The 24,400-nt window shown below is 45.7% G+C and overlaps 1 protein-coding gene across 3 annotated transcripts in view; it reads right to left on the bottom strand.

The window, feature by feature from the left end:
• The window catches only part of TLK1 (tousled like kinase 1), a 309,486-nt gene that overhangs the window by 82,389 nt on the left and 202,697 nt on the right, over positions 1–24,400 (bottom strand). The gene's annotated exons all lie outside the window — the stretch shown is intronic.

The raw sequence follows: 24,400 nt of genomic DNA, 5'->3' as shown, positions 1-24,400 counted from the left end.
TGTCACTGTGCTCTAATCTTGGGTATTTTGCTGTTACAATCCAGGGTGACACAGTGCTTCAATCCTAGGTGTCCCAGTGCTCCAATCCTGGGTGCCACAGTGTTACAGTCCTGGGTGTCACAATGTTCCAATACTGAAAACTACAGTCCTCTATTCATGGGTGTCACAGTACTGCAATGCTAGGTGTCACAGTGCTCCAATACAGGGTGACCCCTTTCAGATCGCACGGAAAACCCGGGTCATTGCCAGGTTGACCCGGGTCGAGGTACTGTATGGTGTGAAAGCACCAAACTTAATAACCTAGGTCGACAAACCAGGAAAACTGAGCAGGGTTTTTAGAAGGTTAAACCTGGGTCACACTGGGTATAATGGGTAACCAATCAGGGGTGTCACAGTGCTTCCATCCTACTGTAGGTATAAAACTCCTCCAATCCTGGGTGTCACAGCGCTTCAATCTTTTGTATTACAGCACAGTGCACCATCCTGGGTGTCACAGTGTCCAATACAGAGTGTCACAGTGCTCTAATCCAGGGTGCTACATTACTCCGATCCTGAGTGTCAGAGCTACATTCAGGGGTGTCAAAGTGCTCCAATGTTCACAGTGCTCCAATCCTGTGTACCATGGGCGTCACACAGTGCTCCAATACTGGGTGCCAAAGTCGTCCTGGGTATTACAGTGTAGTTGTTTGGTTGAGAGGTTATGTAGAAATGATAAAAGAAGGACATGAGTTTTTCAAAAATGTTTGTTGTCAATGTCAACAACTATTGACATGGACCCTCAAATAGTGTACCGATTCGCTCGCCATGCTATAGGCTATTGTAATTTCCCTCTCTGCCGACATGGATGGTGAAGTAAGAACAAGCCGGTTTAATAAAAAAATCAAAACATGAAAAACTAATTTAGACGGTGTCATGTGTCTACCTTTTTCATGTCGACCTTTTGACCCTGTTGACCTATTGCATGTTGACCTTTTTGGGGTCAACCTATTAACTGACTATCTAGACACTTAAATCTATCAACCTCAAACAGGGGCTGACAGTGGCAGACTCATCGGGAGGGGGCACCTGGGCACGTGCCCCCCCTGTCATTTCATTTTGTAGCTGAGGACCAGGGCTTTCCAACGAGCCCAGCCCTGTGTCTCTAGCCCCCCGGGAACCGGAGATATCGCCTGGCAAAACTGTAACATTTTTTCCCCATAGGATAATATGGGACCAGTCAATTCCAACCCCCACCCAGTTCCGACGGCTGTCAGTTCCCCCCATGGCATTACAGAAGCTTGTGGTTAATCTCATTCAATTCCAAATCGCTGGGCCTTCAATATGATACCAGGCGGGTCCATATCGGTCAAATGGTTCCAGAGATATTGCTTGTAAACCGATTTTTTTATTTTTGAAATGTAATTTCATGGCTGTTCATGTTCTTTGAGGGCAGATTACTCTGGAACCAAACGTTTCAGTTTCACTGGACCAAAATCATTCAAAGCCCACTCAAAAGTTCTTCAATATGATACTTGTCTCATGTAAATGGGTCAGTTGGTTCCGAATATATAGCTGGTTAAATGAGATAACTGGTTAAAGGGGGGGGGGGGTTCTCTCCCCCTCACACTAGAAAATGCAGGGACTAGGCTGGTGTAAAAGGGGCCAACCTGGGAATGCATTTTCTGGTGTGAAAGGGGTATTATTTCAAATAGCCGGGACCTGCAGTGCTCTGAATACAGCCAGGCTCTGCCACTGTCAGTGGCTAGCACTTCTGCCTGGCGGCGGCTGTCCCCATTTATCGCGATCATGTATCCCACTTGGCAATGAGCATGTAATCCTACATGGTAACGAGCATGGAACCCTTGGCAATGAGCATGTAGATAAGCAGCACTTATATAGCATCATTTTTAATAGGCATTATGGTGTTTGGCATAATACATAATGGACATAATGGCGTGTAACTCAACGTGTAATGGACATTATGGTGTAAATGTTTAATTCGCGCCTTTGGTGGACAATGTCCCTGTTTATGAAGCGCATTGTGAATTTTGGCTTAATCTGTGTGGCATTATATGAATTCTGGCTCAATCAGTGTGGCATTATGTGAATTTTGGAATTTTGTCTCAATCCGTGTGGCATTATGTGAATTTTGTCTCAATCCGTATGGTATTATGTAAATTTTGGCTCAATCCGTGTGGCATTATGTGAATTTTGGCTCAATCCATGTGGCATTATGTGAATTTTGGCTCAATCCGTATGGCATTTAATGAATTTGGCTCAATCCGTGTGGCATTATGTGAATTTTGGCACAATCCATGTGGCATTATGTGAATTTTGGCGCAATCCATTTGGCATTATGTGAATTTTGGGTCAATCCGTGTTATTATGTAAATTTTGGCTCAATCCGTGTGTCAATATGTGAATTTTGACACAATCCCAGTGGCATTATGTGAATTTTGGCTCATTCCATTTGGCATCATGTGTAAGGGGCAAGTATAATAGGGTCTAGTATTTTGTTGCATAATGTGTAGAAGTTGTATATGGTGTTGTACACTACACTCAAGGACATGCCCCCTGTTGTGTGACCACACCCCCTTTTGTCGCCATGGTGGGCCTGCATACTTTAAATGCCAGGGCCTATTTTTAATCCCATTCCCACCCTCCCTCTGCTGCTCTCTTAGCATGTACACTGGCACCACTAACACTGCCCCTCCCCCACCTAAACCCTCTTTTATCATGGTGCCCCCCCCCCCTATCATTTTATGCTGGATCTGCCCATGGGGGCTGAGGATGGCGATGGCGCCGGAGGCTGTGGTTGAGGAAGGTGATGGGGCTGTGGCTTAGGAAAGTGATGGGCTGAGGATGGCGATGGTGCTGGAGGCTGTGTTTGAGGAAGGTGATGAGGCTGCGGCTGAAGAAAGTGATGGGCCGAGGATGGTGATGGCACTGCAGGCTGTGGTTGAGGAAGGTGATAGGGCTGTGGCTGAGGAAAGTGATGGGCTGAGGAAGGTGATGGTGCTGGAGGCTGTGGTTGAGGAAGGTGATGGGCTGAGGATGGTGATGGTGCTGGAGGCTGTGGTTGAGGAAGGTGATGGACTGAGGATGGTGATGGTGCTGGAGGCTGTGGTTGAGGAAGTTGATGGGGGCTGTGGCTGAGTAAGGTGTTTGGGACAGTGGCGGAGGATGGTGATGGGTCTATGGCTGAGGAATTGGTGGCTGTGGATGAGGAAGGTGATGAGGGGATGAGGACAGTTTTGAGGGGCTGAGAAAGTTGTTTATATGCTTTATTGTTCTGTTTTTATTTTATTATTGTGTATTGATGAGCAGGAATAATGGTGTCACACCAGGGGACTCAGTCGACAAGACTGAGACCTCTGGTGGGGACCTGGACCGGTACCTGAACCGGGGAGGTTGGAGAGGACCCCTGCGCATGAACTGCGCGACAGTGCACCCAGAGCCAATGAGTAGTCAGAGGTAAAAATACAACCAGATTTATTATGCAGAAGGTTGTAATAATACAGGCAGTAAAGTATGCAGGAGTAATGACAGTTCATGCAGATTGCAATACTTTACAGGGATGATGAATAGTGGAATCGATGGTGGAACATCGGATGGATATCGGAGATGGAGACTGTGGGTCCGGAATGACGGACGGAAGAAGAAGCTTGACTGTGGGTCCGGAATGACGGACGGAAGCTTGACTGTGGGTCCGGAGTAACGGACTATCGATGGTGGAACATCGGAGATGGATGATGCAGGAGCATCGGAGGACCAGAGTCCTGGAGCTAGGCTGGACCGCTGGGCTGACGAGGCAGGCTCACAGGTGATGGAATAACCTGGATGTCAACAGGAGATGGAATAACCTGGAACGCTCTGCAGAATGGGAGACAACACCAACGGAGAAGTACACTTGCACGGAGACAAGGACAGCTGACCATATACAGGAGACAACTGAAGCACTAGCATTGATCTGAGAGCTCCCAGCATACTTATACCCACTGGGTGGCCAGGATTGGCCGGGCAGGTATGACTGGGAGATCAGATCACACAGGATTGGACGGGAATGACATGTGACTGGGAAAACATGGCAGCCCCCATGTCAGGCTATGGCGGGAAAGTATGTTTGCGCACACCATGCTGGATACTGGAAGCAATGGCGGCGGACGGATGGATTGCCGTGCACTGGGTACTGTCACTGGGGACAAGGAGAGCGGTGCGCCGCGCAGCCGCAGACTCAGCAGCGCTGAGCAGACTGGAGGATGGCAGCGATGATGGCGCACGGCAGACAGGACGCCGGCAGAGGTGACGTCTGGACCGCAAGCTGAACCTGCGGAGGCACTTAGCCGGTAAGAAAGTCTGTCTGACAGCTCGGATCGTGACAGCACCCCCCCCTTTAAGGGTGGCCCCAGGACACCTTTTAGGCTTGCGGGGAAACTTGGAGTGGAACGCCCGGATGAGTCTGGGAGCATGGACATCGATGGCATTGGTCCATGATCGTTCTTCGGGGCCGTAGCCCTTCCAATCGATCAGATATTGCAGACGACCATATCGGATGCGAGAGTCCAAGATCTTACTGACCTCATATTCTGTTCCACGCTGGGTGCAAACCTTAGGAGCCTTGGGGAGCTTGGAATGAAAGCGATTCAGAACCAGCGGCTTGAGCAGCGAAATGTGGAATGTAGCTGGCACTTTCAAATAGGGCGGCAACTTGAGCTTGTAAGCTACAGGATTGACGACTCGCTCAACTGGGAAAGGACCAATATATCGGGGAGCGAACTTCATCGATGGCACTCTCAATCGAAGATTCTTAGTTGACAACCAGACACGATCTCCTGGACGGAGGGCTGGCACAGCTCTGCGTTTCCTGTCGGCAAATTTTTTGTACCTGCTTGAAGCCTTCAGAAGTGAAGAACGAATGAGCTTCCAGGATTTGACGAATTGCCGGATGGTCGTGTCGACCGCTGGAACAGAGGACACAGGTTGCAGAGTGAAGTCAGGAACTCGAGGATGAAACCCATAATTGGCAAGGAATGGAGTGACATTAGATGAAGAATGATATTGGTTATTATGGCAGAACTCTGCCCATGGAAGAAGTTGAGCCCAGTCATCTTGGGAAGAAGAGACATATGTGCGGAGAAATGCTTCAAGGTCCTGATTCACCCTCTCCGTTTGGCCATTGGTTTGAGGGTGGTAGGCTGTGGAAAACTTTAGTTTGATTTGAAGCAGGGAGCACAGGCTTCGCCAGAATTTGGCTACGAATTGGACTCCTCTATCGGAGATAATTTCGAGAGGCAGTCCATGAAGCTTGAATATCTCTTTGATGAAGAGCTGGGACAGCTTGGAAGCTGACGGAAGACCGGTGAGGGGAACGAAGTGAGCCATCTTGGTGAACCGATCAACAATCACCCAGATGGTGGTGAACTTGTCAGACTCTGGAAGATCAGTTACGAAGTCCATAGAAATATGCGTCCAAGGACGATGTGGCACTGACAGTGGCATCAATTGCCCAGGAGGAGACTGACGACTGGTCTTGTGCTGAGCACATTTAGCACAAGCGGAAACAAAGTCCTGTACATCCTGTTTGAGGGACGGCCACCAGTAGGACCTGGTGATAAACTCGTAAGTTTTCTGAATGCCTGCATGGCCAGCGAACTTTGAAGAATGCGCCCAACAGAGCAACTTCTTTCTTAGAGCTGGCTTTACATATCTTTTCCCTGTAGGGGGCGTGAGATTTGAAACTCTCGTTGCGGAGAATGCCACTGGATCAATAATGAAGTGTTGATGTGTGGACTTAGACTCACTTTCTTGCTCCCATGAGCGGGAAAGGGCATCAGCTTTTCGGTTTTGTGTCCCTGGACAGAACGACAGCTTGAACCGGAACCTGGAAAAGAAAAGTGTCCATCTGGCTTGACGGGGATTTAAACATTGAGCAGACTTGAGATACAGAAGATTCTTGTGGTCTGTGATAATTGTGATCTCATGAACAGCGCCCTCTAGAAGATATCTCCACTCTTCTAATGCCAACTTGATGGCGAGAAGCTCTTGGTCACCGATGGCATAGTTACGCTCTGCAGGCAGGAATTTACGGGAGTAAAACCCACAGGGATGAAGACGACCATCGGGCGCTTTCTGCGAGAGGACTGCCCCAACACCCACAGAGGAGGCATCAACCTCGAGAATAAAGGGCAAGGTAGTATCAGGTTGTCTTAAAACAGGAGCGGAAGTGAACCTCTGTTTCAACAGATGGAAGGCTTCGATGGCTTCTGCCGGCCACTTCGCTGGATTAGACCCCTTTTTAGTCAAGGCAGTGATGGGAGCCACAATAGAAGAGAAGTTACGAATGAATTTTCTGTAATAATTGGCAAAACCCAGGAAACGTTGAATACCTTTCAGCGAAGAGGGAATTGGCCAATCTTGGATGGCCTGCAGTTTTCCTGGATCCATTTGAAGACCGGAACCGGAGACAATGTACCCTAGGAAGGGTATAGACTTCACCTCGAAGACACACTTCTCCAGTTTACAGTAGAGATGATTAGCTCGCAGCCGGGACAGAACCTCTTTGACCCAATAACGATGTTCTGTGATGTTATTGGCGTAGATTAAAATGTCATCGAGATATACAACTACATGACTGTAAAGAATGTCCCGAAAGATCTCATTGACATAGTGCTGGAACACGGCTGGGGCATTGCTGAGCCCAAAGGGCATGACGAGGTACTCATAGTGGCCGTCTCTGGTATTAAACGCCGTCTTCCACTCGTCGCCCTCTCGTATGCGGATGAGATTATATGCACCTCTCAGATCGAGTTTTGTAAAGATGGTTGCACCGCTGACACGGTCAAACAGCTCGGTGATGAGAGGCAACGGATATCGGTTCTTTACTGTAATGTCATTGAGGCCGCGATAATCAATGCAGGGACGTAGGCCTCCATCCTTCTTTTTGACGAAGAAGAATCCTGCGCCAGCAGGAGAAGTCGAAGGACGGATGAATCCCTTTGCCAGATTTTCCTTGATGTAACTGGTCATGGCTTGAGTCTCTGGAAGAGAGAGAGGATAAGTTCTACCTCTGGGTGGTTCTTTGCCTGGGATAAGTTCGATAGGGCAATCCCACGGTCTGTGAGGAGGTAGGACATCAGCGCCAGACTTGCTGAATACATCTGAGTACTCTTGGTAGGGAAGAGGCGGAAGGTCTGCTGCATCGGCTGAAGAATGACGAGCTGGGAGTACCTTTTGGAGACAGGTACCGGAGCAGGAAGGATCCCAGGAAAGGATTTCAGATGTCTTCCAATCAAGACGAGGATTGTGAAGACGGAGCCAGGGTAAACCCAGAACCAGAGCATGAGTGGCTCGGGGTAACACCAGGAAGGACAAAAGTTCAGTGTGCAGGACTCCCACTTTGACTGTAAGTGGCAAAGTTCTGCGGGAGACTGTCGCATCAGGAATCCTACTGCCATCCACAGCAGTAAGGAAGACAGTCTTGGAAAGACTTTCAGTGGGCAACCCCCACTTGCGGACCAGTTCTGCAGTAACAAAGTTGCCAGCGGCACCGGAATCAAGAAGCGCGGAGACAGTCTTGAAATGCTGACCAACTTGTAGGGAAACTGGAAGGACACAATCGGTTGCTGATGGAGAGGACTTAATTACTACTAGCCTACCCTCTCCTTGACGGGCTAGGAGGAGGAGTTTTCCTTGACGCTTTGGGCATGCAGAAATTTGATGTGCAGGATCGGCACAATACAGACAGAGCTGTGCCAACCGTCGACGTCGACGTTCTCCTGGAGACAAGCGGAAACGGTTTATCTCCATTGGTTCTTCTTTGGAGTGGACCGCAGGAGCAGTGGGTAAAGAAGGCGGAGGAGTTGGCACTTTAACTGGAGCGCTCTTGTGACGTTCTATAGCCCTTTCTCGGAAGCGTAGGTCTACTTTAACACACAATGAAATAAGGTCACTTAGACCTGAGGGTAAGTCTCTTGTAGCAAGTTCATCCTTGATACGATCGGATAGGCCATGCCAGAAAGCTGCGTATAAGGCCCCATCACACCAGGAGAGTTCAGACGCCAGAATCTGGAACTGGACCAGATATTGCCCGACGGAGCGGGATCCCTGTCTGAGACGGAGGAGTTCAGTGGAGGCAGATGCTGATCGCCCAGGCTCATCGAAGATACGCCGGAATGTTGACACGAAGTCCTTGTAATTGGACAGGATGGCATCAGATCTTTCCCATAAGGGAGACGCCCACTCTAGTGCCGCTCCACACAGGAGGGAGATGATGTAGGCGATCTTGACCCTTTCAGTAGGGAAGTTGCTGGGTTGCAGCTCGAAGTGAATCTCACACTGATTGAGAAAGCCTCGACAGGTCTTGGGGTTCCCATCATACTTGGTGGGGACAGACAGATGAAGGCGAGGTGCAGCAGCCATTACAGGAGGATGAACGGGACTTGGAAGTTCTCTGACAGGCTCAGGGCCACTGAGAGTGGTCTGTAACTTATCCAGCCGGGAAGACAGATCTTGCAGGCAATGAATCACTTGGCTCTGCGCAGCCTCTTGCTGATCCAAGCGAACAGCCAGTTGCTGTACAGGGCTGGGTGGAGAAGCTTGGTTTGCGGCTGGATCCATTTGGCTAGTGCTTACTGTCACACCAGGGGACTCAGTCGACAAGACTGAGACCTCTGGTGGGGACCTGGACCGGTACCTGAACCGGGGAGGTTGGAGAGGACCCCTGCGCATGAACTGCGCGACAGTGCACCCAGAGCCAATGAGTAGTCAGAGGTAAAAATACAACCAGATTTATTATGCAGAAGGTTGTAATAATACAGGCAGTAAAGTATGCAGGAGTAATGACAGTTCATGCAGATTGCAATACTTTACAGGGATGATGAATAGTGGAATCGATGGTGGAACATCGGATGGATATCGGAGATGGAGACTGTGGGTCCGGAATGACGGACGGAAGAAGAAGCTTGACTGTGGGTCCGGAATGACGGACGGAAGCTTGACTGTGGGTCCGGAGTAACGGACTATCGATGGTGGAACATCGGAGATGGATGATGCAGGAGCATCGGAGGACCAGAGTCCTGGAGCTAGGCTGGACCGCTGGGCTGACGAGGCAGGCTCACAGGTGATGGAATAACCTGGATGTCAACAGGAGATGGAATAACCTGGAACGCTCTGCAGAATGGGAGACAACACCAACGGAGAAGTACACTTGCACGGAGACAAGGACAGCTGACCATATACAGGAGACAACTGAAGCACTAGCATTGATCTGAGAGCTCCCAGCATACTTATACCCACTGGGTGGCCAGGATTGGCCGGGCAGGTATGACTGGGAGATCAGATCACACAGGATTGGACGGGAATGACATGTGACTGGGAAAACATGGCAGCCCCCATGTCAGGCTATGGCGGGAAAGTATGTTTGCGCACACCATGCTGGATACTGGAAGCAATGGCGGCGGACGGATGGATTGCCGTGCACTGGGTACTGTCACTGGGGACAAGGAGAGCGGTGCGCCGCGCAGCCGCGGACTCAGCAGCGCTGAGCAGACTGGAGGATGGCAGCGATGATGGCGCACGGCAGACAGGACGCCGGCAGAGGTGACGTCTGGACCGCAAGCTGAACCTGCGGAGGCACTTAGCCGGTAAGAAAGTCTGTCTGACAGCTCGGATCGTGACAAATGGATTTTTTTTTTTTGTATTTAAACACTGGTTTGGGTACGGTGGCTAAGCCATACATTTTGGAAGCATCAACAACAAAGACCAGCACTCACTGAGGATGTATCTTATTCCAAACTAGAACACCAAATTAAGCAGATTTTAGGAGGAACAAGGCAAATAAAAAAAATAACAGAGAATACTGAGAAGCTGGCAGCAGGTTCTGATATAGTTAGGATGTAATAAGATAGTGGCTCAATTTTGCATCTTGTGTATAAATTTAGTATACTACATCTTTATTTCCTGTGCTGAATTAAGCCCTTAGGGGGCCTGGGGTACTTAAGACATCGGATGCTACCAACACTGCCCCAGCCCTCCCCCTCTTCTCAGTACCGCCCTCACTTGTCATCCAGTCCACAACACTCATCATCTGGCCCACCAAACCACTCACCATTTGGTCCACTCTAACTACAGGTCCGCACAGTGCAAAAGTCTGCTTCAATTGGTGGCAGGGCAGGGAACTCGGCTCCTGTGCCCTCCATTTATAAGACTTTAAAGCCTTGACCACAAGTACTTTGGAATGCAGTGCTTCCTTATAATTTGCACAGTTGGAGATCATTTGAATTAAAACCAAGATAAGATGGTAACGTTATATAGTCCTGTGTAACTGACCATAGGCATATTTCATGTGGTCATCTGTAAAAACTAAAAAAGCCTTCCTCCAGCTCATTATACAAAATATATAGCTTCTGTGACAAATTCTGGCATTTATTGGGCATTGAAAGCAAAATATCTTTTTGGGCACAGATGAAATGTAAATGAATCTTTCATGAAATTACATGCATCCCTCACATAAACTTTGTGCTATCCAAAAAGTTGGACTCCTGTCAAAGATGAACAAAACATGTTCTAATTCCTGTGTGGAGCATCGGATCTCAACAGATGGCAACTAATCTGTAAACAAGTTATGCGATAATCAAAATGCACTTCTAGGCCTATCCATAAATACATATGAGCAAATAGGTTGGCTTTGTCAAGGGCGAAAAACGGAAAAAAACTATCAATAAGTGCTACCGTGTACCAAACTGATCGTTGTGTTTGTTTGCTTTCATTTGAATACTGTGCAGAAGAAGACGGAATATAAAGTGTTCCATTTATTTATAAGAAGCTATTTAACTATGACAGTAAAAATTGTTTGGCAGAAAATCTTTAGTAAGAAAAAAAAAAAAACGTAAAACACAATATAACCGTGAAGGAAATAATTGAAATACATTTCATTCTGGTACATTTCATTCTGGAATGTCTAAATGATCAAAATACATGAGAAAAGCCTGAGGCAACCTGTATTTCCCCAGTTTTTGTAGAACTAAAAGCCTCAGAATTCCGGTTATATATTTAACTAGATGGCCCGTACGCAAAATTTCGCATGTCAATAAAATGCGATTCATTTTACAGCGAGGTTGGTGGTTTGTAGTAGGATGAAAGAAGAACCGGGTTCATTTGTAGCCATTTCGAGTAGCCGAGCAAAACTGATCATCTTAGCCGTATCAACGCATCCAAGGAAAGAACTCTAGGGCCAAAAGTCAAATTTTAATTTCGATTTTTAAACAAACAATACAGTGGGCAATTCTAAATTTAGAATTTGTCAGAAGCGGAGAACTTAACCTTTTATAATGGTACCTCATTGATCGATCTTGGTTAAGTACTGTATGAAGGGAGCAAAAGGGATCGTCACCAAAAATCACCTTCTAGAAATAATATATGATAATTGTACTTTGATCATATTTGCCCATAAGAGTCCACTCTCCCAGTTTCCCAGTCCACGCCCATTACCAGTACCGTGGGCATGTGGGATCTTGTTGATGTAATCAGGGGTGAACCAAATTACTATGGTCCAAAATTCTGCTGCACAATGGCACAATTTGCATGAGGAGGGGTCAAAATGATGTTAATGACGACAAAAGTAAGGTCGATATGCATTGGGTTGACCACTGAAGGTCGACATGCATGAAGGTCGACATGGGGTTAGGTCGATAGGGTCAATTAGGTCGACACATGCATTAGGTCGACATAGGCTAAGTCAATAGTGAAAAGGTTAATATGGCGTTTTTCAGTTCTTTTTTCTTTTGATCTGATATGTATCCTGACAGGGTGTGGGGGGAGAATGAAATGTGAGGGGATGCGGTGCACTATTTTAGTGTCCATGTTGACTGTGTCGACATTTGGGATTAAAAAGTGAAACACTCCATGAAGACCTTTTAACTGTCGATCTTGCCCATGTCAACCCAATGCTTGTGTCGACCTAATGACCCTGTTGACCTAACCCCATGTCGACCTTGATGCATGCCAACCTGCAGTGTTTGACCTAATAAATGTTAACCTTCCAGTTGTTGACCCTATGACCCATACCCCTTAATGGCATTACCCTGGAAATCCCACCTGGAGGAAGAAGACTTTATAGAATTTATATTCACGTTCTTTATTTAATAAACCAATCTATTTAAAATACAGTACATCTTCACAATAATATGTGTTTGTAATTGGTTCTCGTGCAGTGTGTTATCGTCTAGTATATGAAAATCCTTGCTTTAAAAAAGGCAAGCCCAATCTGCCAAGAACCAAATAAAACAAGCCTCTGCCTAATGCAATGTTTTTCCCTTTAATGTGGATCACTGCCAACTGGAAATGTTCTGCATAAATTACTGTTCCTTTCATATGGGTTGCAACATGGCTGCCAGGAGCTATGGTCTTATGGCTCTTTAACCATAATGCTGTAATTGGTGAAGCTCAACAATAACAACAACAAAAAAGACATTAAACTTGCAAATCTGCAATCAATATTATACTAGATATCTTATAAATATGGATTGGAGTTCTTTACTGATTCCGAATGACACTCAAAGTTGCCACATCTGAAAATCTGGTACTTATGTAGTAACTGGGCTGCCGATTTTGAAATCGGGTCCATCGCATCGCATCGCACCCGACCAAATCGCATGCGATGCGATGCGATGCGATGCGATGCGATGGACCCGATTTTTCCATAGGATTCAATGTTAAAATGGACTGAGTCCATTTCAACATGGAATTCAATGGGAAAAGGGGTCCTTTTCATACCCCTACTATCCAAGTGGGCATGGAGTTGGATATAAACCTGTGGCGAGCGTAGCGAGCCACCGAGCCCGAAGCGTGGCGAGCGTAGCGAGCCCCGCGAGGGGACACAGAATACCGTCCCCTCGCGGGGCTCGCTTCGCTCGCCACGCTTCGGGCTCGGTGGCTCGCTACGCTCGCCACAGGTTTATATCCAACTCCATGCCCACTTGGATAGTAGGGGTATGAAAAGGACCCCTTTTTCCCATTGAATTCCATGTTAAAATGGACTCAGTCCATTTTAACATTGAATCCTATGGAAAAATCGGGTCATCGCATCGCATCGCATCGTATCGCATCGTATGCGATGCGATGCGATATCGCATCGCATCGCATCTGATTGTATGCCTTAACTTAAGGCATACAATCAAAAAATCGGCAGCCCAGATACTACATAAGTACCGAAAATCTTTGTACTATACATGTGTAATAACATTCACGTTATGCCATTGCCATAGTGTTCTCAAAACATATTAAGCCACACTGAAGTGCTCCCAGTTCATAATATGCCACATTGTAAGGCCCCCAGATAATATTACACCACAATGAAGAGCCCCAAGTTCCTTGCACAGTGGCTCGCTGCACTCGCAACCTATTTTATTCTCCCTCTATGGGGGTCGTGGACCCCCACAAGGGAGCAGTCGGGATTCCAACGTTATCACTCTTTATCACTCTCCACTTTATCACTTGTTAAGGCTTAATACATTTGTCCCATGGAGATCCGGTGTTTTTGCCGGGGGAGGGGAAACCACAGAGAGCTGCTGAGACTTTGCGAACTTCGCGCACAGTTTTGGATTATTATGATACCCTCAGTATCCAATAAATAAAATGGTAGAAGGGCTTTTTTTTTTACTGGTGCTGCTGAGTTTTCTGACATGAAAACCCTGCTGCTATTTTTGTTATTGGATACTGAGGTTATCAGGAGTGCACATACTCATGGTAATTCAAAACTGTGCAGGAAGTTTGCAAAGTTTTTTGTTCGCTAAATTTTGCACCCCTAATATTCCTTTGAATAGTTACACCATAGTTGCCTTTCCGTTTCAGTCATAAATCTCCTGCTGCCCTGCATTATGCTTCTAATCCAGAATTCTTCAGATTCTGACAACTTGTGTCCCTTTCAGATCGCAATGCCGGTTCGCACCTGGGATTTGGACATGGGTCTGTTTCGGAGGCGACCTGGCATTTGTGCTTGTTGTGGCTGTCAGCAACCCTGCTTATTGCTGAAGTCATCCGGGGGCCGGAGTGGAACGGCGGCACATCATGCGGGCTCGGAGGAGGAGGCAGCACTGAAATTACACTACTGCCTCCGACTCAGGTAAAAGCATTATTTTAACCCGGTCGAAGTACCAAGTTACTGGACCCAGGTTTTTCAAAGTGGTGCTTTTACCCCGCACCGAGACCCGGGTTGACCCAGCAAAACCCCGGGTCGGGCCCGGGTTATTTGTGCAGTGTGAAAGGGGTATAAGGAGTCTCTTTGTCCAGGGTTCACAATAAAATAACATTTAATACCCTGAAAACATACTTATATGCTTAGGGATAAATTTACACAAGGTCAAATTGAATTTGGAATTTTGCTTAGACATCACATTTATCATGTATACTGTGCTGAGTGAGAAAACAAGACACATCACAGCAATTATATAGTTGCAAGCAAGAAACTCCATATTGCAGACAGGATCTATACTAGTAAAACTTCCCAAAATATATTGTTACTAGTATTTTATCGAAATATATCGCAACAACAAGCATATAAGCACAAACCTGCCTACTTTTTATAACACCTCTCCGCGAGAAGCACAGAAAGGAGTGAAAGGGGGGTGGGATGAGGCTACGTGTCAGCGTTAGGACGAGGCTGACATCACCAAGCCCCGCCCCATGACAGTCAGCAGCGTTAATTCACGGGTCTGCGGATTGGGGGAGGGGTTAAAATTGTGCGATTCACGGCAGTTTAGCCCCTCCCCGCGGACCAGCAAAATTGGGGATTTTATACAGCAGGGAAGTGGGGAGCGGGGGCTGCGGCGATGATGCGGGAGAGTTGCCCACCTTTCCGAGGGCCCGTGAGGGGCACCCATTTTGCGTGACCCTCGTGGCCATTCCAGGAGGGTAGGCAAGTATTAAACTCACCCATATGTGGGGCTAGATATGCCCTTTGGGCATATGGCAGCACACTTTGCTCCACCCATAATAATGTAATCTATCTGATTCTAGTTTTCAAAAGAGCGAGTTAAAGTGCCCATACACTTATACAATCTGGGCACTGAGAAATCAGGTGAAAAGGGTAAAATCGTATGTGCCTAGCTTCCAATCCGATCCTGTGTGCATCGAATCAGAGATGGAGATCGCATGGGCTGCCCTAAGGATTTGTCGGATCCCATAGCCCTTGCTGGGATCGCATATGATACATCGAATGCAAAAGGACTACATACGATGCATCATGCGCGATCCTACCGACCGGGAGCCTGGCGGGGTATCGCATGCGAAGGAGGCATGAGAAACCTCGCTCAAGTGTGTGGTGGTCTTTACACTCTTCACGGACAATATACAAACCATCCTTAATGCATTTTAAATAGTTAATTCCATTAGTTAGCTGAATAACACATGGAAAATTTGGTTTATATATCTGATTTGGTTTACATGGTCCTTCAAGTACAATTTATTTTAAGAATATGCTGAAATAAAACTCAAAACGAATGATAAACCATTGTGTAGTTTTAAAGCTCAGAAAGGAAACTGTTACAAGTAGCCCAACTGCAGCCAAGCTGTGTCTGTGTGACATATGCAGACTGCCTGAGTAATAGATATTGTAGCAGAACTGGAACAATCTGTGGGCTCAGAAGAAATATCAGACACATCAGTAGTCTTCCATTAATAATTGAGACTAGAGAATTGTTATCCATCAAACTGTTCTTTAAGCCTAAAAACCAACAAATATAATGTGAAAATAAGCTGCGTTACTCAATCATATTTCTCTAGGGGACATATCTATTCATTATCAGGTTTTAAACAGGTTCATTATAATGTCTTATCACTGCAGTAAGATATTATAGACTGGAACCTGAAGGGAAACCATCACTACTGTGCAAGTGGGGTTTATTGGCCACACATGCGCGATTGGAGGGTCCTGCGGAGGGATCCTAGAGATCTTTCTCCCAAAACCTTCAACAGACTTAAGGTGCCCATACACAGTAAAATTATTGTATACAATTTGGACTAGATTGCATTGCATCGCACAGAGATGAGATGAGATCTAGTACAAAAAGTAAGTGCAGCACATATATCACATTTACATACCTCCCAACATGACCCATTCTAGGAGGGACACAATGCTCCGTTCCTGGACTTCCCTCTTAATGTATGATTGCCATCACCTGTTTTGAACAGGTTAATTGATAATAAAGGTGTTTCACCACAGGTGATGGTAATTCTAAATTAAGAGGGAAGTGCAGGAGCATGGAGATGGTCATGTTGGGAGGTACAGTATGCGTTTATACATAACCATACCTCCCAACATGACCCTCTCCAGGAGGGACACATTGCTCTGTTCCTGGGCTTTCTTCTTAATTTTATTATTGCCATCACCTGTGGTGAAACACCTATCTTATTAGTTAACCAGGTGATGGTAATCATACATTAAGAGGAAAGTCCAGCAGCAGAGCATTGTGTCCCTCCTGGCATGGGTCGTGCTGGGAGGTATGAATAAGTAGCATCTGAAAAATGGACCAATATCCCATGGCAGCCCTTTTCTTATACAGCCTAGCCCATGGCCTGCCTTCACCACTGTATTTTTGCCGCTGTGAACAGGGGGTCAGTCAAAAGCTATTTTTCTTGTACAGGTCCAGTGTACTTTGACAAAAATACTTATCTGGCAGGTCGGCTTTTTGTTTGCACCTGTATCTGTCATACCGTAATATACTCTTAAAAAATCCAATGGAGGGCCGGTAACACTATATGTATGTATATATATATATATATATGTATGTGTATATATATATATATATATATATATATATATATATATATATATATATATATATATGGAGAGGGAAGCAGGCGGCACTCAATCAGACTGACAGCTGGAATAGGTAAAAAGTCTTTAATCCAACGGCGTTTCGGGGCAACAGACCCCCGTTTTCAAGGACAGACAAAAGCATAATGCACATGGACACATATAAATACACAAATCATATCCCGCCCCCACACCCCCCTGGCATGGACATGCCTGCACTCACCATTACTGTTAACACCTGTCAGCGGTGATCAGCTGCCGCCGATTTCCTAGAGTGTGCGACAACAGTCAGGGTTCCCCCGGGAACAAGGTAAGAAGACCAGCGTTCCTGGTGCACCACGACCGCGCTCCCACTTCCGGGTAGTGCGGTCAGCTGACCTCTAATGCCAATCGGTGTTCAGTGATGACGCAGTAGTGCAGTACAAACAGAGAAAACAACTCCCCCTTCCGGCCTGTTCCCGCCCTCAGACACTTACCCGCGGCCGGCCGGTACATCCCCGTCCGCCATGAAGCCGCCGTGCCGTACTGTGGGGAAACGATCCAGAGGACCCCGTCACTTCCGGCTTCATCCTCTGACGTCGCTCCCCATTCTGCACTGCGCTCGAAGCTTCCGGGGTTCCAAGCCTCGTTATGGTTGCCGCTGTCACTGTCAGGGAGCGTGAACCTGTAGATGTAAACAAACCATGAGTAAAAACATCATATATAAAATCTAACTAGTGACAAAGTTAAGAGGCTTAAATTAAGCCAAATATGAGGCCAAAAAGCTGGCCATAAAAAAGTGACATTAATTAAAGACATATACACATCTAAAAAGTGAAAAAATAGAAAAAATAGAAAAACTTTAAAAAGTACAGAATGGCAGGACCTCTATTCATATTCCAATAAATCAAATATATTTTAATCATAATACATAATATTTTAAATTTATATGTTTATATTTTAAATTTATATGTTTAAATATTAGAGGGCCAGCTATCTACTGTGTGTTTCCCAAATCTTTGCTGATACTAAGTTTTAAAGAAAACTTTGTAGGCCATGTTGTTCATTTAAGCCCCTAGGGGCAATTGTGTCCAGCCTGAAAACCACCTAGCCTCTGCTTGCAGTAGGAGTTTCCCCCTATTCCCTCCTCTAACTGTGGGTGGTATATGGTCCACTATTTTCGACCTGATACTGGCTATGCTATGTTTAAAAAGTGCACAGTGTCTAGCTACCGGTTGCTCGCTACTACCTATACTGAGCGCCTGTCTAATGGCATGGCGATGGTTGGCCATACGCTCCTTAAATTGGCACTCTGTCTTGCCCACGTAGTACAAACCACATGGGCAAGACAGGACATACACAATGAATCGAGTAGAACAGGTCACAGAGTGTTTAATGGCGATTTTGCTACCATTATGTGGATGGTTAATGGTACAGGTCGAGTATCCCGTATCCGAATATCCGTTATCCGAATTATTCCGAAATACGGACATTCCAGAAAGTGAAAAAAATTTTTTTTTTTGCTAAAAACTCACTGGGGACATATGTAACAGCATCACTGGGGACATGATATGTAACTGGCACTATATATGTGCAAGACAATGATTGCTTGGCATTCAGATTCAGTGCTGAGATAGTACACACATTTTGTTTCACGTTTTGAAACCTTGTTTTTTGAACAATTAAAATATGTTTGTGTGTATTTTATGTGGTAATAAAATATATTTGTGTGTATATTATGTGTTTATACAGCATAAATGCAAGATACTTCAAAATACATCATTGAAATATTAAAATATTCCGAAATACGGAATAATCCGTTATCCAAAATTCTCCTGGTCCCGAGCATTTTGGATACGGGATACTCAACCTGTACTGCCAACCAGCATGGAGCTGCAGGTCGTGCACCCCACACATCTAAAGCAGCCTTTAGAGCGTGTCATGAAATGTGTGGGAGCCTTCTTTTTGCCAAGATTGGTGACATCCACCTTAACCAAGATATCAGCCAAGTTTCTTCCTCTTTTGTAGGCTGGCATAATTCTGGAATATTTCAGACTTTTTAAATCTCTATCTGTGGCAACGAGGGGCCATAGGTTTTTGACCTTCTGGGTAATCTCCCTGCTGCCATCTGCATACTGGGTAACCCAGGGAATCCTATTGACAGGGGACTGTTTCTTTTTGTTGGTGGTATTGAGCACTGACTGTCGGGACATGTTTATTACTTTTTGTTTAGTTTTTATCAGATCACTCCTCTTATAGCCTCTCTGCTCAAATTTTTCCTGCATCTGGTCGAGATCCTTTTTAGCTTGTTCCTCATCACTAGTGATCCTCCTTACTCGCAACATTTGCGAATAAGGAAGACCATATCTCAGAGACTTGGGGTGGCAACTCTCTCTCCTCAATAATGTGTTACGGTCGGTCTCCTTTACAAATATTGATGTGTGGATTTTTCTATCAACAATGCATATTTTCACATCAAGGTAATTGATTTCAGACCTGCTCATATTAAATGTAAATTTGGCCGGGCAGGAACTCGCATTATGATCTTCTAATACTTGTTTAAGCTCTGACTCACTGCCCAACCAAAATATGAGCAGGTCATCAATATACCGTAAATACAATAACACCTTGTCTGCATGCTGGGCTTGGTATATAAGTTGTTGGTCAACAACATCCATGTATGTGTTGGCATACGATGGGGCCACATTGGACCCCATCGCCACGCCCTGTTGTTGACGATACATCTGGCCGTTGAAATAGAAAAAAATTCTATTCAATACCAGGTGTAGCAGGTCGAAGAAGAACTTTTTATCAGGTCCGTTATATGCTGGACTAGATCCCAATAAGTCCTGGACCGCTTTCATCCCCTCCTCATGGGGGATGCATGTATAAAGTCCCACCACATCGACACTGCACATTATTAAGTTCTCTGGTAATGTGCCTAGACCTTCCAGTTTCTCCAGCAGCATATTGGTGTCCTTGAGGTAGGATCTTGTAAGTTGTGCACATGGGTTGAGGAGTGCATCCAGATAAGTGGACACAGGTTGGTAGAGAGACCCCCTGGCAGAGATGATTGGTCTGCCAGGAGGCCTCTCCACCCTTTTGTGCACTTTTGGCAGGGTATAGAACATGGGAATGATAGGATAGTCACTCGTCAATGCTGCCGAAATGATTTTATCTTTAACAGCTATTGATATCAGAGTGTCCAACTCACGTTTGTACATCCCGGAGGGGTCTTGCTGCAAATGTTCGTATACGGTATCATCCGCGAGCTGTCTCTGACATTCCGATAAATAATATGTAAGGTCCTGCACAACCACCGATCCACCTTTATCTGCCTTGCGAATAATTATGTCTGTCCTGTTTTGAAGATCTTGTAAAGCGCTCCTCTCTAATTTGGAGAGATTGGACATAAATCTGGGATCCAATAAAGGATTCTCCCCAGCTGCTTCCATCATACGCGAGAAGGTTTTGATGGAGGTGTTAGTCACTTGTGGATCAAACTTTGATCGAGGTTGCAGGTTTCGGACTTGGGTTGGTATATCCTCACCCCTGGGTCCACTGCTAGGTTTGTCATGGAAAAAGTCTCAAGGTACGACTGAATTTGTAGAAGTCGACCTTCCACTCAAATTTATCGGGGATATGGCTGGGGATAAAATAAATTTGAGTGGAAGGTCGACTGCTACAAATTCAGTTGTACCTTGAGACTCAAGGAATTTTTCCATGACAAACCTAGCAGTGGACCCAGGGGTGAGGATATACCAACCCAAGTCCGAAACCTGCAACCTCGATCAAAGTTTGATCCACAAGTGACTAACACCTCCATCAAAACCTTCTCGCGTATGATGGAAGCAGCTGGGGAGAATCCTTTATTGGATCCCAGATTTATGTCCAATCTCTCCAAATTAGAGAGGAGCGCTTTACAAGATCTTCAAAACAGGACAGACATAATTATTCGCAAGGTGGATAAAGGTGGATCGGTGGTTGTGCAGGACCTTACAGATTATTTATCGGAATGTCAGAGACAGCTCGCGGATGATACCGTATACGAACATTTGCAGCAAGACCCCTCCGGGATGTACAAACGTGAGTTGGACACTCTGATATCAATAGCTGTTAAAGATAAAATCATTTCGGCAGAATTGGGGACAGCATTGACGAGTGACTATCCTATCATTCCCATGTTCTATACCCTGCCAAAAGTGCACAAAAGGGTGGAGAGGCCTCCTGGCAGACCAATCATCTCTGCCAGGGGGTCTCTCTACCAACCTGTGTCCATTTATCTGGATGCACTCCTCAACCCATGTGTACAACTTACAAGATCCTACCTCAAGGACACCAATATGCTGCTGGAGAAACTGGAAGGTCTAGGCACATTACCAGAGAACTTAATAATGTGCAGTGTCGATGTGGTGGGACTTTATACATTCATCCCCCATGAGGAGGGGATGAAAGCGGTCCAGGACTTATTGGGATCTAGTCCAGCATATAACGGACCTGATAAAAAGTTCTTCCTCGACCTACTACACCTGGTATTGAATAGAAATTTTTTCTATTTCAACGGCCAGATGTATCGTCAACAACAGGGCGTGGCGATGGGGTCCAATGTGGCCCCATCGTATGCCAACACATACATGGATGTTGTTGACCAACAACTTATATACCAAGCCCAGCATGCAGACAAGGTGTTATTGTATTTACGGTATATTGATGACCTGCTCATATTTTGGTTGGGCAGTGAGTCAGAGCTTAAACAAGTATTAGAAGATCATAATGCGAGTTCCTGCCCGGCCAAATTTACATTTAATATGAGCAGGTCTGAAATCAATTACCTTGATGTGAAAATATGCATTGTTGATAGAAAAATCCACACATCAATATTTGTAAAGGAGACCGACCGTAACACATTATTGAGAAGAGAGAGTTGCCACCCCAAGTCTCTGAGATATGGTCTTCCTTATTCGCAAATGTTGCGAGTAAGGAGGATCACTAGTGATGAGGAACAAGCTAAAAAGGATCTCGACCAGATGCAGGAAAAATTTGAGCAGAGAGGCTATAAGAGGAGTGATCTGATAAAAACTAAACAAAAAGTAATAAACATGTCCCGACAGTCAGTGCTCAATACCACCAACAAAAAGAAACAGTCCCCTGTCAATAGGATTCCCTTGGTTACCCAGTATGCAGATGGCAGCAGGGAGATTACCCAGAAGGTCAAAAACCTATGGCCCCTCGTTGCCACAGATAGAGATTTAAAAAGTCTGAAAGATTCCAGAATTATGCCAGCCTACAAAAGAGGAAGAAACTTGGCTGATATCTTGGTTAAGGTGGATGTCACCAATCTTGGCAAAAAGAAGGCTCCCACACATTTCATGACACGCCCTAAAGGCTGCTTTAGATGTGTGGGGTGCACGACCTGCAGCTCCATGCTGGTTGGCAGTACCATTAACCATCCACATAATAGTAGCAAAATCGCCATTAAACACTCTGTGACCTGTTCTACTCGATTCATTGTGTATGTCCTGTCTTGCCCATGTGGTTTGTACTACGACGGCAAGACAGAGTGCCAATTTAAGGAGCGTATGGCCAACCATCGCCATGCCATTAGACAGGCGCTCAGTATAGGTAGTAGCGAGCAACCGGTAGCTAGACACTGTGCACTTTTTAAACATAGCATAGCCAGTATCAGGTCGAAAATAGTGGACCATATACCACCCACAGTTAGAGGAGGGAATAGGGGGAAACTCCTACTGCAAGCAGAGGCTAGGTGGATTTTCAGGCTGGACACAATTGCCCCTAGGGGCTTAAATGAACAACATGGCCTACAAAGTTTTCTTTAAAACTTAGTATCAGCAAAGATTTGGGAAACACACAGTAGATAGCTGGCCCTCTAATATTTAAACATATAAATTGGTACTTGTGAGTTATCTGGGCGTCCGATTTTTTGATTGTATGCCTTAAGTTAAGGCATACAATCAGATGCGATGTGATGCGATATCGCATTGCATCGCATCGCATGCGACCATCGGATGCGATGACCCGATTTTTCCATAGGAATCAATGTTAAAATGGACTGAGTCCATTTTAACATGGAATTCAATGGGAAAAAGGGGTCCTTTTCATACCCCTACTATCCAAGTGGGCATGGAGTTGGATATAAACCTGTGGCGAGCGTAGCAAACCACCGAGCCCGAAGCGTGGCGAGCGAAGCGAGCCCCGCGAGGGGACGGTATTCCATGTCCCCTCGCGGGGCTCGCTACGCTCGCCACGCTTCGGGCTCGGTGGCTTGCTACGCTCGCCACAGGTTTATATCCAACTCCATGCCCACTTGGATAGTAGGGGTATGAAAAGGACCCCTTTTTCCCATTGAATTCCATGTTAAAATGGACTCAGTCCATTTTAACATTGATTCCTATGGAAAAATCGGGTCATCGCATCGCATCGCATCCGATGGTCGCATGCGATGCGATGCGATGTCCCGATCCGACCCGATTTAAAAATCGGACGCCCGGATAACTCACAAGTACCTATAAATTTAAAATATAAACATATAAATTTAAAATATTATGTATTATGATTAAAATATATTTGATTTATTGGAATATGAATAGAGGTCCTGCCATTCTGTACTTTTTAAAGTTTTTCTATTTTTTCTATTTTTTCACTTTTTAGATGTGTATATGTCTTTAATTAATGTCACTTTTTTATGGCCAGCTTTTTGGCCTCATATTTGGCTTAATTTAAGCCTCTTAACTTTGTCACTAGTTAGATTTTATATATGATGTTTTTACTCATGGTTTGTTTACATCTACAGGTTCACGCTCCCTGACAGTGACAGCGGCAACCATAACGAGGCTTGGAACCCCAGAAGCTTCGAGCGCAGTGCAGAATGGGGAGCGACGTCAGAGGATGAAGCCGGAAGTGACGGGGTCCTCTGGATCGTTTCCCCACAGTACGGCACGGCGGCTTCATGGCGGACGGGGATGTACCGGCCGGGCGGCCGCGGGTAAGTGTCTGAGGGCGGGAACAGGCCGGAAGGGGGAGTTGTTTTCTCTGTTTGTACTGCACTATATATTTTGCGCACTGTGTGTATATGATTGTTCCCTGAGGACGGGCTGACGCCCGAAACATGTAGGATCAATAAAGCCACTTTTGCTTTCACTTAAATTCCGGGAGTGCCGCCTGATCGATATTGTGTGTACACTGGGACCCGCGGGTTCTGAGAGGAAGGCACCGGGTGATTATCGCAATACGGGATCTGTGGAGTGCCGGGCGACATTGGACATATATATATATATATATATATATATATATATATATATATATATATATATATATATATATATATATATATATGGAACACCCATGAAACACTGGGTGATCCCATGGTCGCGTCCCCTTGCGCACGGGAAGCCGAACTAGCACTTGCATTTTTGAAACATCAGTCCTCCATGCGAACACGCGGGGGACCCAGCTGATTAGAATAAGGCCCTAAATCTGAATTTCGCATTTTGCATTTGAAAAATTATTCTAGCAGTTTCGTCGATTTTTAACTGAGCCAAGACTGAATCGGAACCAAGACACATACCCCTTTCACACTGCACTTGTTAAATGGTATATTGCTGTTTTTTTCCC

The sequence above is a fragment of the Crinia signifera genome, chromosome 7 (genome assembly GCF_055691185.1).
Source record: "Crinia signifera chromosome 7, ASM5569118v1, whole genome shotgun sequence".
NCBI classification, from domain to species: Eukaryota; Metazoa; Chordata; class Amphibia; order Anura; family Myobatrachidae; genus Crinia; species Crinia signifera.
The sequence above is the reverse complement of the archived record's forward strand: the minus strand, read 5'-3'. Positions and strand labels throughout refer to the sequence as shown.